Below are 13,392 nucleotides of genomic sequence, written 5' to 3'. Positions count from 1 at the left end.
AAAGAATCAGTTAACCCCCCCTCCCCCCCCCCCATACAATGGTCAGGTGGTCCCTCAGGATCTTTGGGTCTTTAGCTATTTTTTCTGGAGTGATGACGTGTAGCACATAATCTCTCCTGGAAATTAGACAAAGACAGATGAAGACCACAAGAACCCTGGCATTAGAACCCTGGCAGTGTCAGGTGTCAGAACTCCGCCTGACGATAGGCCATCAATGTTTGGCTGACAGTTATTTCTCCCGACTTCTCCGACTCACCCGTTCTGGATCTCCCCTTTGTGAGTCACAATGTAGAGCTGCTTACGACATGGCCCCCATTTAACGTCTCTTTAACGAATCCATCTAATGCCCTAAAAAGATCCATCCGCACAGGCCACGCTTCCTGTTTTTGGCTTACATGTAGCAACAAATTAATGTATAAAGGGTAATACAAAGATGCTGATCATCATGCTTGAAGATCTGGCGCGAAATATCGCAAGGTCCGAGATGGCGTTGTCACGCCGGCCTGCGTGGTGACATCATACGTCACCATGCACAGGATTTTGGCCAAGATCTTCAATCAAGATGGTGGCAGCCGGCCAGTCGCGAGCAAATGGAGAAGGTAAGAATGATTTTTTTAAATTTATTTTTTTACACTATTTCAGGTTAAATTGATTCGCTACCACGAAGCACAAGGAAATTCAGCTTTGCGGCGAGTCGAATTTATCCTGAAATTCAGATCAAATACCACTTTGTTGGATTCGATTCGCTCATCTCTAAAGCCAACGTTAGCCAAAGGTTTGCCGGAAACACTTTTTTAGAGAACACACAGTTAATTCCATCAGATTCTGATCTCATTTCGCTCTCCTGTCCCGAGCAGTCCTCCATTTGTAAGGTCACATTTGCATGAAGATTTAACGACGTCAGGCATAGATTAGTGCAATTTTTGCCTAATCCTTCATCGGCACGACGGACATTCAGCAAGTAAGAGCCGTCCGGTCGCAGTCCACTAACTTTACAAAAATTCCTCGCGGCAGGCTGAATTTCTGGGATAGATTATGTATATGATCATCTTGTTATTGCTCCTGATAGATTGCAATTATGATTAATTCTTCCCGACAGCACTAAAAACTGTCAAATTCAGAAAAGGCCATAGGAGGAATAAAACATCTACCCATGGGTAGCATTTGAAGCATATTAATAAAAGGTGAAGCCTGAATCAAACTGACATCTAGATCTAAGCCCAGATTAGGAGCCGCTATCTTTATGACTTCACCGTCTTATCTTAGCGCAATTAATAGCAGGAAATATCTCTGTTATAGTAAACTTCCCTTTTTTTTTTATGTCTAATGCCATGATACAGTATGCCGCAATAAAAGCGACACATCTCGCTTCCACGGGGGACAGTCATCGGCCTTGCAAATTTAATTTTTAGCTTCACTAGGCCAGCGTATTGAGCCAAAAAAGTATTATAGCCTAGTTTAAATTTAAATTTAATGACATTGATATATTCTAAATATTCAATGAAAACGGTCAGACACAGATGCAGGACGCTAAGGAGCTGAGGGAAAATAGGACTTTGGGAAAGCGGGAGTTCTGGCTGGCAGCACACACAAATGACTAGGGGGTGGGGGGTGCTAAGGACTTTATACTGTTCTGTGATAGAAACGGGGCTTTGTACTCGCTGGCCAGCAGTGCAGGGGTTACTGGAGGTTGGTAATTTGGAAATTAAGATGTTACCGAGAGTATTTCAATGGGCAGAAAAAAAAATAAAGAGGAAATTGTCTTTATATTGTCGGGGTTGGAAAATGTAAGAATAAGGTCAACTTTGTATATACAGTCGTGGCCAAAAGTTTTGAGAATTACATAAATATTGGAAATTGGAAAACTTGCTGCTTAAGTTTTTATAATAGCAATTTGCATATACTCCAGAATGTTATGAAGAGCGATCAGATGAATTGCATAGTCCTTCTTTGCCATGAAAATTAACTTAATCCCAAAAAAACCTTTCCACTGCATTTCATTGCTATCATTAAAGGACCTGTTGAGATCATTTCAGTAATCGTCTTGTTAACTCAATAATCGTCTTGTTAACTGAGAATGTTGACGAGCACAAGGCTGGAGATCATTATGTCAGGCTGACTGGGTTAAAATTGCAGACTTGACATGTTAAAAGGAGGGTGATGCTTGAAATCATTGTTCTTCCATCGTTAACCATGGTGACCTGCAAAGAAACGCGTGCAGCCATCATTGCGTTGCAAAAAAATGGCTTCACAGGCAAGGATATTGTGGCTACTAAGATTGCACCTCAATCAACAATTTATAGGATCATCAAGAACTTCAAGGAAAGAGGTTCAATTCTTGTTAAAAAGGCTTCAGGGCGTCCAAGAAAGTCCAGGATTCAGCTGCGGGATCGGAGAGCCACCAGTGCAGAGCTTGCTCAGGAATGGCAGCAGGCAGGTGTGAGCGCATCTGCACGCACAGTGAGGCGAAGACTTTTGGAAGATGGCCTGGTGTCAAGAAGGGCAGCAAAGAAGCCACTTCTCTCCAAAAAAAACATCAGGGACAGATTGATCTTCTGCAGAAAGTATGGTGAATGGACTGCTGAGGACTGGGGCAAAGTCATATTCTCCGATGAAGCCTCTTTCCGATTGTTTGGGGCATCTGGAAAAAGGCTTGTCCGGAGAAGAAAAGGTGAGCGCTACCATCAGTCCTGTGTCATGCCAACAGTAAAGCATCCTGAGACCATTCATGTGTGGGGTTGCTTCTCATCCAAGGGAGTGGGCTCACTCACAATTTTGCCCCAAAACACAGACATGAATAAAGAATGGTACCAAAACACCTTCCAACAGCAACTTCTTCCAACAATCCAACAACAGTTTGGTGAAGAACAATGCATTTTCCAGCACAATGGAGCACCGTGCCATTAGGCAAAAGTGATAACTAAGTGGCTCGGGGACCAAAACGTTGACATTTTGGGTCCATGGCCTGGAAACTCCCCAGATCTTAATCCCATTGAGAACTTGTGGTCAATCCTCAAGAGGCGGGTGGACAAACAAAAACCCACTAATTCTGACAAACTCCAAGAAGTGATTATGAAAGAATGGGTTGCTATCAGTCAGGAATTGGCCCAGAAGTTGATTGAGAGCATGCCCAGTCGAATTGCAGAGTCCTGAAAAGAAGGACCAACACTGCAAATACTGACTCTTTGCATAAATGTCATGTAATTGTCGATAAAAGCCTTTGAAATGTATGAAGTGCGTGTAATTATATTTCACTACATCACAGAAACAACTGAAACAAAGATCTAAAAGCAGTTTAGCAGCAAACTTTGTGAAAACTAATATTTGTGTCATTCTCAAAACTTTTGGCCACGACTGTACACTATTTTTTTGGTAGATGTGGTACTGTGGTAAGACCCTGTAAGTGTCATTATACTAAGGGCTCATGCACACGACCGTGTTGTGTTTTGCGGTCCGCAAATCGCGGATCCGCAAAACATCGATGGCGTCCGTGCGCGTTCCGCAATTTGAGGAACGGCACGGACAGCCTTTAATATAAATGCATATTCTTGTCCGCAAAGCGCGGACAAGAATAGGACAGGTTATATTTTTTTTGCGGGGCTGCGGAACGGAGCAACGGATGCGGACAGCACACGGAGCGCTGTCCGCATCTTTTGCGGCCCATTGAAGTTAATGGGTCCGCATCCGAGCTGCCAAAATGGCGGCTCGGATGCAGACCAAAACAACGGCCGTGTGCATGAGGCCTAAGATGCATGTCTGTATCTAGAGATATGTAGCTATTCTAGAGATACTACGGCTGATACTACAGTATTTTAGAGACACTACGGCTAATACTACAGTATTCTAGGGACACTATGGCTGGTACTACAGTATTCTAGGGACTCTATGGCTGGTACTACAGTATTCTAGAGACACTACAACTGGTACTACAGTATTCTAGAGACACTACGGCTGGTACTACAGTATTCTATGGACATCATGGCTGGTACTAGAGTACTCTAGGGACATTGTGGCTGGTAAATTTCTAAGAATACTCTGGCTGTTGCTGTTCTAAGGACACTGTAAATAGCACAAACTAGTGACATTGTGAGTGACACTATAATAGGATCACTGTGGTTGATACTACTCCATGGATCCTGTGTTTGATACCATTCTAGGTTCATGGTGAGTGTCAATAAACTAGGGACATTGTATCTGGTGCTATTCTAACAACACTGTAAATGGTACTATTCTACAGAAACTGTATGGTATTATTCTAGGGATGTCATTAGTGGAAATATCTAGTGCCTGTGTATGGCAGTATATTTGTTGGCAGGGGTAGGCACTATTCAATGTCTAGTATTATTCTAGAGACACTGGGGCTCATATACTAACCAGAAATACATCTATATTAGGCGTATTTCTGGCGCAGATTGCGGTGCAAAGGCTATTTGCACCACAATCTGCAGGTTTTCCCTGCTTACGCCAGGTTTAAAAAAGTAGGCGGGGAAGGGGAGGGGCGGTAGGCCCGTCTCATTCATAATTTTTTAAGCCCTCTGTTGTTGGCCATGCCCCTTTTCCAGCCTTTCCACGCCTACTTTGAAAAAGTGGCGAGAGCAGTGTAAAAAGAGGCATTTGCTACTTTAAAAAAAAAAGAAATCTTAAACACATTTATCAAACTGGTGTAAAGCATAACCGGCTTAGTTGCCCATAGCGACCAATCAGATTCCACCTTTTATTTTTGACAGCTCCTTTGGAATTGTGCTATCCTAGTCCCAGCCCCTTTCCCATGAAGCCCCACCCCCTTTCCGCTGAGCTCTGCTCCCTTGTTGAGCATGCTGGAAAAAAGCAGATTTTTGGCACAAACACATCAGTAAATCTTGGCTTCTGTATGGTAGACTTCTAGGGACACTGTGTATGGTACTATTCAAGGGATACTGTGATACATGGCACTACACTAGGGGGACTGGGACTATACTAGATGCACTGAGCTGGGACTGGAGCAGAGTTGCAAGCTTTCTGTCTACAGGCACATTTTTGTTTTCCCTAAACTTCCTTCTTTTGTATGAACTGATTTATTTATTGCACCACTAGATGAACTACATTGCAACATTTGACATATTTATTATTGATTTATGTGTTCTTGTACCTCTTTTTGTAAGGTTACTTTCACACTTGCGGTAGCCTTTTCCGGCAGGCTGTTACGGCGGGGCAATAGCCTGCCGGATCCGTGCTCCCGCTACTCCACCGCTCCGGCCCCATTCTCCATAATGGGAGCGGGCGGGAGGTCCGGCCGCAGCACCGCAAACATGGCGAGAGGCGGCCGGAATAAAACTACAGCATGCTGCGTTTTTTTTGTCTCTCGGCTTGTTTGCCGTGCTGCGGCCGGACCTCCGTCCTGCCCCCATTACAGGGAATGCGGACAGAGTGGACTTCCGGCGGCACGGTGGACTAGCAGTAGCACGGATCTGGCAGGCTGCTCCCTCGCTGGAACAGCCTGCCGGAAAAGGCTGCCGCAAGTGTAAAAGTAGCCTATTTTGGGGTGCCCAATATTTCCATTGTTTACGTGGCAGTCCCCGTCCTGTAGACTACTTCTAGCCGTTACACCAGATTGCACGTTGCTTCTACAGATAGAGCCAGGCGTCTGCAATTTCTCATATAGGACTTTTTGTTTTCTTACAGGTATTACATCCTTAAATATCTAAAGCAAGCCAAGGTAAGATAAGAAATGATCTTTGTATCATGTGGTTTGAGAAAATATTGGAAGCTTTAAAGATTTGATACTGTCTTTCACCCTGGGAGGCGCTTTCTCCTGCGCTCATTGGCGCCTCCTTCTGTGTACCAGGAAGGGTTGGAGATGGGAAGTAACAAGTGCACTGAGTGCATTTTTGGGATCTCAAAGGCTGTAGTCACTTGTTATACCTTTTTAAGATTTCGGACCATAAAACTATGCCTTTGTAATAAGCTGATCACTGCAGATTTTGCTTCTCACACCCCTGGCCAACAACCAATATGGCAGAGAAAGTTACCTTAAAGGGGTTGTCCAGATTATAAAAATGTGGCTGTTTTATTGGAAAAGCTGGTACCGTCCCTGACCACAATTTATAGTTTTTTTCAGGCATAAACTGTGAACTTGGTACTGTGCAGTTTTTTGAAGCAAAAAGGCATTTTTTTTTAATTATGGACAATCCCTTCAAGCTACATACAGTTGCACGGCAGTGGCCGCTACTGGTGGAATTTGGTATTGCATGCTGCAACTTAAAGATTGGCGATCATCTAATACTTGGACATCTCAACTCGAGTCTGCAAATCTCGACTCTGACTTATACAAAAGTTTCCAGGACAAGGAACCCACCCTCTGTCATATATGACCTGATAAGGTATAGGGACAGGATTCATCGTAAGAAAATCCCTTTAAGGACCAATACACTTAAGGGGTAAAGGGTTAAATTGTTGTTCTTGCATACAAATTGCAACATTATTTCTTCTATTTCTATAATTCTGCCCCCGATTGACAAAAATATGTGTTTGACTAGACGTTTTTGTATATATGGCATCAATTGCTGCAATAAATTGGAGCCGTTTACAGTAATATGGAGGCAAATCTTGAACAATGTATGTGATGATTACCTAAAGTTTATTGTATTATTGTATGAGATACTATCAGATATCTTAATTACACCAACTAAAAACATCCTCTCATCTATGTACAGCATATCCTGCTACCCGCTAATTCCCGAGTTTGTCTGTCATTGTACTCGGTGACATTCTATCACAGCTCAGTGAATTCTGCCTGTGATTGTCTGCCGTCTGCAGATTGACTTTTATGATAATATCAAAGTATATTTTGACTTTTATGTTACATTTTATGCAATAACATAAACATTGACGCACAGTTTCACTCTAATAAAACCCGCCATAGACTAGCTCCACTATATAACCACCTGCGATTTTCATGTCTGTGCAAAATTTTCTTTATCTATGGCTGGGGATATCCTATATTTGTCCTCTATATTATATAAGGCAGATTAAGACGGCCATAAGAGTTGCTCTGTCCCTCCAAGAGGCTTCCCTCCCTCTGCCCAAAAGGTGCGTGTGCATGCCCTCTAGCTCTTTAAGGGCCAGCGCGCCCACATCCTAATCTGGACCTCCCTACCTCAGGGTACTTAAGACATCTTCTGCTTCCTGTGGGATAGTGCCTGAGCAATAGGTTCTAGTTCACTTATATCCTGAAATGGTGTGTTTTTCTATGTTCATCTGTCCATGTACAGACTTCTGCCTGTTTTCCAGAATTGAACCTTAACTATCTGACCTGATCTCTGCCTGATCTCTGTACTGATCCTGAGTTGCCTGCCCTGACCTCAGACTGTTTATTGGATGACATGTTTTCTGCCTGCCCTGACCTCGGCCTGTCCCTGTCAGGTTTGCCTGATCTCTCCGTACTCTGCGCTGGTGTCTCCGATAGGCAGTGGCCTAGTGGTTCCCCTGCAGTGAAGTCCAGATTCCTGTACAGGAAGGACCACTTAGATAACATCCTTAGGAGTATCCGCAAACCAAATCTGTTCAAGTGCCACAGCGGATCTGCAGCGAGCCCTGGAAGAGCTGATGCGAAGAGTGGGAGTGGTAGTGGCCGTGATGAGGTGTTGTGTCATGATGTACTCCTTCAGGCCATTGCTCCCTGGGGATTAGTTCAGTGGAAATTAAGTTTGAAGAATGTGCAAAGTAGACAATGTATAATAGTCTCTTTTTACTAAGTGCTTGTTATAACTTATAATACATCCAGTAGTAGCAGATTCAATGTGCAGTTTCTGGCACTAGCAGAGAAGGTATGGAAGCAGGTTGGATGGCTGCAACTAAGCACTTGTGGGTATAGATGTTTATTATCAGGTCTAGACTTCAGCTTTAACAGGCTGGCGTTGTAGTCTTAGGTGATGGGTGTCTGAGCCGTAGTCCCTCACCTTACAGCATTGTCTCGAGTATGTTTTTGAGGCAGAATCAAGTTGAGCTGTTCCTGCCAACCACATTCTTTACTGGAAGATACGACCAAAACATACAATTACAATGCATAACTACATACTGTACAATAAAACGACAATTGCAGATACCCCCAGGTCTTGGGTACTGCAGATCTACATCCTCTGTATAGCAACAAATGCCAATGCTTACTACCTCCAGAGAGGCGCACATATAGTATACTTACATTGTTGCCCATGTTTGCATACTCACAGCATACATCAATGTATACATATGAATGTTGTCAATGCATGTTGGCTTGTGGTGAGGCCAAAACCATTTACTGTCTGAGAGAATCATCAAAGACCACAGAAGGGGAAGCAGGACGTTATCCGCAAGGGGCAGCACACAGTCTGTATAGCTAGTACAGATGTATGCTCTGTCACTTTTCAGAAGATAAGTGGTACAAGATAACCAGATCTGAAAAAAACATGCTTTCGGGATACTTTGTTAGAAATTGTTTAAGCTGTAGGTTTCTATATAAGACCACACAGTGGTTGTGTGAACTGTATCATGTCAAGCATTTTTATGGCATTTCACAATCATATTTTTAATTTGTGTTGTGAGAAATTATAGTCCTTAAAGGGGTTATCCAACGTGTAAAACATGGCCCCAATGCCCGGGCCCCTCATCCAGATTATACTTACCCCGATCCCCGACACTCATGTAACTCCTGCTCCCCGCACGGCCTCCGCTGCATCTCCCCGTCGCGCGGATCAAAACATCCGTCGATTGGGGGAAGAGGGGGGGTTGGGTCAGCCGATAGCAGGCTGCTACGGGAACGAGCCTTCCTAGCGTCACCTGCAATGGCAGGGAGACTCGCCCCTGTCACGGCCTGCTATTGGCTGCTCCCCCCTGTCACCGGCTGTTTAGAGCCATGCAACGGGGAAATGCAGCGACAGCTGTGCGGGAGCAGGACCTATGTGGGTGTCGGGGTAAATCTAATCTATATAAGGGGGCCCAGGCATTTGGGGAGGCATGTTTTACACGTTGGATAACCCCTTTAACAAATTTGCAGAAAAGTTAGAGTAGGCACGTCTGTAGTTAAAACTGGCACCAGGAGGGGAGGGGGTGGTGGACATACGATGTTTAACATGTGACATCTGGAGCCCAATTATTGAAGTGACTCTCGTTACATGGCTTAGAAAAAAAATCCCAGACAAATGTGAGGTAAGGATGTGTTCTTATGTGTCATCCATCACTGATAATATAGGACTACAAAGAATTGCCTGCCATTTCTAACTTCGATAGTCATGGTACCCTGGGTCAAAAAATGGGTTGGATCCCCGGCATCCATTACATCAGTCTGTAACCATAGATCTGCGTTGGAACTGCATACTCAAAATGCTAGAACATTTTCAAATAAGGCCGTTGCTTCCATTTTTAATTTAGACGCACTGGAGCTATAAAATGTTTGCAAAAGTCTACATACCCATCAAAAAGAGTTAACCAATCTACACCCATGCCCAGGACATCCCTAGAAAATGTCACCTTGAAAGTTTTCCGAAGAAGAGAAATGGAAGACAAGGAGCTTGCAGCCTAAACTGAGAACAGGATTTTCCCTTCTGCATCCCACCCCCCTTATTTTACTAGCTGACATTGTTTTCAAAATATTTCCTTTGGAGATTTTCACTGTAACAAAACTATCACGCTGACATAATAAAAGGCTTGGAATCTCTGCTGGTTAAAAATTGGATTTCAGGCTGAATCTGACTCATGTGGTCTTTTATTTTGAGGGGATAATGATTACTGGGGTTAAATTTTTGTTTCTGACTTCAAGCTGTAATTCCAGTTTAATGGTGTAGTTTGTGGCTCTCTGCATGCAGTTTAAGTCTCTGCATAAGTACTAAAATCTATTATTTGTCTCCATTTGTAGACAACATAATCGTGTTGGTAAATGACAGGAGCAATTAAGTGTGTAACATTATGAAGAAATAAGGGTTCCGGGCTTTAGGATTTCACTTTATTTCCAATTACAAACCTGATGGAATAGCAGCATAAAAATTCTAGGTTCCGCTCAGTTTCTTAGTGACCCTTTTGTCTCGCATAAAAGATTGCTAATGCGGAAGAAAACACACAGACGAGAAATGTTTGTTCAAATCGAAATTTTTGCTTACAGATAAAACCGGATAAAGGCAAATGTGGTTACGCCTCTGTATAGGACTTTGTATTCAAGGACTGGCTAAGTCTGAAATTAGAGGTTGCGCTGATATAATGTGTACGAGTCTTGATTAAAGATTGAAACGGCAATGACAAACGTCCCGGCAGAGCAATGAAGAAGTTGCATAAATGTAAGAACGGGTGGAAAATATTTCAAAAAGTCTTTAAGAAATGAAAAATTGAGACTGGGAGAAAAATTTGGTCCAAATGGAAGTCTTCGAACCCAAGGGAAACATTTGTCCGAGCTTAGGATGTTTAAATGTTCACCTGTCTCAAAATATTGTTTTTGAGTCAACTTGTATAGAAAAAGTCATTTTGAGAATCAACTGGTTCTGAAAAAGTCATTTTGAGAGTCAGTGTTATACCAGTGGCACATGGCTGCCTTCACCTTGTTCACATACCTTAGAAGGCTCAGGCACGCTAGGCTCTCTCTTCCTCTTCCTGGTGGGTTTGGCATGCATCCTATTCTACCCCAGCAGTTGGCTACTCCGGACAGCCAAGGCACCTTTGTCTATGGGAATGTGCCTGAGCAATAGGTTCTAGTTCACTAATACCCTTCAATGGTGCACTGTTTCTATATTTGTCCACCTGTGTACCGACTTCTGCCTGTTTCCAAGAATTGACCCTTCACTGCCTGACCTGACTTTATCTGATCTGAGTTCTGACCCTGAGCTGCCTCCCCACAATGTTTTTAGGTAACATGGTGGATCCATTTTGCAACATTTCGGGTTCGCCGGGTTCAGACGAACTTCAGCTCAAAGTTTGGGTTCGGGACCCGATTTTGACCCGAACTTGTCCCTGAACGCGAACCCCATTGAAGTCAATGGGGACCGAACTTTGGGGCACTAAAATGCCTGTAAAATAGTTATAGTAAGGGCTAGAGGGCTTTAAAAGGAAGCAAAATGGAGGTAAGAGCAGGACAATTGCCATGAAAACAAATGTGGATAGGGAAATGACATAAAATAACATAGAATAGAAAAAAATAAAAAAATAATAATCTTGAACTAGGAGGCAGAGGTCAAAGTGGAGTAGGAGGTTGAGGAGGCGGTAGACGTGGCAGTGTAAGTAGAAGCAGTGGAGGAGGAGGTAGCCAACACTGTTTTTGTTGTTTTTTTATTTTTATTTTTTTGCCTTTATTTTTTTTTATTATAAATTTAGGAAGACCCCAAAACATTGGGAAATAAAAAAGAGAATGCAAAGAGAAAGTGCGCTGGAGTATAACAATGGCTGGGTGCAGCTGGTATACTGTACTTGCCTAGTCAGCAAGGTACGGACAAGTCCTGTGGGATCTATGCCTGGTTCATTTTGCGATTGTCTGTGATTACCCCCCCCCCCCCTGCTGTGCTAAACAAACGTTCGAAACAGCGCAACATGGCACACACGTCCTGCATGGAGGCCCACTCGTTGGTGGTGAAGTGCTGCTGTTCCGCAGAGCTACTCACCTTTGCGTGCTGCAGCTGAAACTCCACTATCGCCTGCTGCTGCTCGCACAGTCTGGCCAGCATGTGCAAGGTGGAGTTCCACCTTGTTGGTACGTCGCATATGAGGCAGTGAGCAGGAAGGCCGAAGTTACACTGACAGGCGAGCGGCAGCAGGGGGAGAACGCCAAAAGTGCGCACAGATGGCCCGCACTTTCTGCAGCAGCTCTGACATATCAGGGGAATTTTTCGGGAACCTCTGCACCACCAAATTCAGCACATGCGCCAGGCAAGGGATGTGTGTCAAACTGGCTAGTCCCAGAGCTGCTACAAGATTTCGCTCGTTATCGCACACCACCAGGCCGGGCTTGAGGCTCAGTGGCACCAACCACTCGTCGGTCTGTTGTTTCATGCCCGTCCACAGCTCCTGCACAGTGCAGGGGTTTTCTCCCAAACAGATGAATTTCAAAACAGCCTGCTGTCGTTTCCCCCTGGCTGTGCTGAAGTTGATTGTGAAGGTGTTACGCTGACCAGATGATGAGGTGGTAAAGGAGGAAGCGGAGTAGGAGGAGGAAGCAACAGGAGGCAAAGAGAAACGTCCTGCAATTCTCGGTGGCGCAAAGACATGCGCCAAACTGCTATCCGCCTCAGGCCCAGCCGCCACTGCATTTACCCAGTGTGCTGTTAGGGAGATATAACGTCCCTGCCCGTGCTTACTGGTCCATGTATCCGTAGTTAGGTGGACCTTGCCACAGATGGCATTGCGCAGTGCACGCCTAATTTTGTCCCCCACTTGGTTGTGCAGGGAGGGATAGCTCGCCTGGAAAAGTAGTCGCGGCTGAGAACCACGTACTGTGGGACAGCCACCGCCATAAGGATTTTAAACGTCTCCGTCTCCCCCAGAGGAATGACACCATTTTAAAGGCCAGGAATTTTGAAATGCTGGCATTCAGGGCCAGGGATCGCAGGTGGGTAGGGGGGTACTTCCTCTTTCTCTCCAGTGTTTGGGAGTTAGACAGCTGAACACTTCCAGGGAACAGTGTGGAGATGCTTGGTGACGGTGATGGACGTGGTGGTGTTGCTGCCACATCCTCTGTTTGCGTTGTGGCAGGCGCCACTGTCACTCCAGAGGGGGAGGAAGAGGCCGAGACTGCAGCAGAAGAGGGAGCAGGAGGAGCCTGAGATCTTTCGTGTTTTTTGAGGTGTCTACTCCACTGCAGCTCGTGCTTTGCATTTAGATGCCTGGTCATGCAGGTGGTGCTCAGGTTTAGAACATTTATGCCTCGCTTCAGGCTCTGATTGCACAGCGTGCAAACCACTCGCGTTTTGTCGTCAGCACATTGTCTGAAGAACTTCCACGCCAGGGAACTCCTTGGAGCTGGCTTTGGTGTGCTCAGTCCCTGGGTGCGGTGGGCAGTAGCAGGCGTACTGGCTAGGGAACAGCCACTCTGCTTTGCACCCTGCGCCCTCTTTTGCTGTGCTTCCTCCGAATTGCACACGTCACTCGCATGATCTTGATTCCATGTGGGGTCTAGGACCTCATCATCCTCCACATCATCTTCCACCCACTCTTCACCCCGTCCCTCTTTGCCGGTCTGCACACTGCAGAAAGCGCAGCAGTTGGCACCTGTGTTTTGTCATCATCAGAGACATGCTGCGGTGGTCCTCCCATGTCCACATCCTGAAACATAAGTGATTGGGCATCGGTGCACTCAATCTCTTCCACTTCTGGGGCAGGGCTATGTGGATGGCCCATGGAAACCCTGCTAGCAGCGTCATCAAAAAGCAGAAGAGACTGCTGCATGACTTGGGGCTCAGACTG

At 45.0% G+C, this 13,392-nt stretch overlaps 1 protein-coding gene across 1 annotated transcript in view; it reads left to right on the top strand.

Moving 5' to 3' along the window:
* The window catches only part of ESRRG (estrogen related receptor gamma), a 911,602-nt gene that overhangs the window by 119,532 nt on the left and 778,678 nt on the right, over nucleotides 1-13,392 (top strand). Inside the window, exon 2 of the mRNA XM_040430440.1 lies at nucleotides 5,662-5,695. The gene's annotated coding sequence lies outside the window, so the exon portion shown is untranslated. The remainder of the gene's footprint in view (nucleotides 1-5,661; nucleotides 5,696-13,392) is intronic.

This window comes from Bufo bufo, chromosome 4 (genome assembly GCF_905171765.1).
Source record: "Bufo bufo chromosome 4, aBufBuf1.1, whole genome shotgun sequence".
Taxonomy (NCBI): domain Eukaryota; kingdom Metazoa; phylum Chordata; class Amphibia; order Anura; family Bufonidae; genus Bufo; species Bufo bufo.
Note: the sequence above shows the minus strand (reverse complement) of the source record. Positions and strands in the feature narration are given on the sequence as shown.